General features: G+C 38.3%; 1 pseudogene; it reads left to right on the top strand.

Annotated features, from left to right (window-relative positions):
- Window positions 1–566: 566 nt before the first annotated feature.
- Window positions 567–1,790, top strand: LOC130739954 (putative disease resistance protein RGA3; annotated as a pseudogene).

The raw sequence follows: 1,790 nt of genomic DNA, 5'->3' as shown, positions 1-1,790 counted from the left end.
AGCTTATAATTAGGGACGGAGGGAGGGAGTAGTAAACTGGCAGTGACAATACACTATTTTTTATTTTACTTTCATTTTTAGTGACGGAAATAAATCCGTGACAAAATCCTAGTATATAATATATTAAGGAGCCAGTGACGAATATTGAGAAGGTTGGCCGTCACAAACAATACCCCGACTCAAATTTTCGTCGCTAGTTTATTTCCATCAATCAATAGGATTTTGTGACGAAACAAACATCCTCGCAAAATAAGTTCTGCTGTTAAAAACTTTGCGACGGAATACTTCCTCTTTACATCTGTCACTAATTCTTTTTATATAATATACTAGGATATTGTGACGGATAATTTTCCGTCACTAACAAAGAGTGAAAATAAAAGTGGCACCACAGCCAGTGTCGTATATAAAGTGAAGCAAACTAAGGAATAAAAGTAAAGAATACTGTGACGGATATTTTTCCGTCACTAACAAAGAAAGTGAAGCAAATTAAGGAATAAAAGTAAAGAATACTTAAGGTAATGGAGTATGGAACAACGATGGAAATTGTTGCGGTTGTGGAGTAAAGATTTCACGTGATGCAAGGTATAGACTATAGAGTATAATATTTTTAGAAGTTGTTACAATTCCAAAAGTACAACATTAGTGGACGCAAAGAATTAATCTCCTCTTTGTTAATATTCTTGCTTGATGCTAGCCTAGCACTACATTTCTCAACTGTACACTGCATAAACTCTTGCATATTCATTTCGAGAGCAAAATATGGAGAAGACGGCTGAAGCTGTGGTTGAACTTGTGCTCAAGAAATTGAGCTCACTCGTTCCGAAGGAGATTGTCCTGTTTCTGGGTTTTGGTCAAGACTTGAAAAGGATGTCCAGTACACTCACTGCAATCAAGGCAACACTTGAAGATGCTGATGAGAAACAATTCACGGATAGAGCTATTAAGGATTGGCTGCAAAAGCTGAAAGATGGCGCCCACGCTCTCATGACATCATGGACGAGTGTGCAACTGAAGCATTGGAGATGGAGAGCGAGGGATACATGTGTGGTTTATCAGACAAGGTACAAAGCTCTTGCTTATCCTCTTTTCATCCCAAACATGTTGTTTTCCGTCATAAAACTGCTAAGAAAATGAAGGGGATAAGGGAGAGGTTGGATGAAATTGCTGAACAAAGAAGAAAGTTTCATTGAACTGAGATGGTTACACATAAAAGCAATGATTGGCGCCAAACCACCTCAATCATCACTCAACCAAAAGTCTATGGAAGAGATGAAGATAAGGATAATTTTGAGGATTTAGCAGTCTATCCAATACTAGGTTTAGGTGGACTAGGAAAAACCACACTTGCACAACTTGTCTTCAATAATGAGAGGTAGGCAACCACTTTGAACAAAGAATTTGGGTGTGTGTTGAAAGATTTCAGTTTGAAAAGAATGGCAAAATCTATCATAGAATCAGCAACCGAGCATCCCTGTGCAGATTTAGATCTAGACCCGCTGCAGCGAAAACTTATGGATTTACTGCAAAGAAAAAGATATTTGCTTGTTTTGGATGACGTGTGGAACGATTAACAAGAGAATTGGCAAAGGTTGAAATCTGTACTGAAATGTGGAGGAAAGGGGGCTTCAATTTTGGTCACTACTCGTCTCCCAAAAGTTGCAGGCATCCAACTACTAGCATCCATTACAGACTATCGTATATTTCTTGGAGATTCACTCATTTCTTGGAAATCAAAGAAGCAGTCCACCATTTTTAGATCTTCTTCTGAAGCTTACTATGGGGCTCTGTAA

This window comes from Lotus japonicus, chromosome 2 (genome assembly GCF_012489685.1).
Source record: "Lotus japonicus ecotype B-129 chromosome 2, LjGifu_v1.2".
Classification (NCBI taxonomy): Eukaryota; Viridiplantae; Streptophyta; class Magnoliopsida; order Fabales; family Fabaceae; genus Lotus; species Lotus japonicus.
Note: the sequence above shows the minus strand (reverse complement) of the source record. Positions and strands in the feature narration are given on the sequence as shown.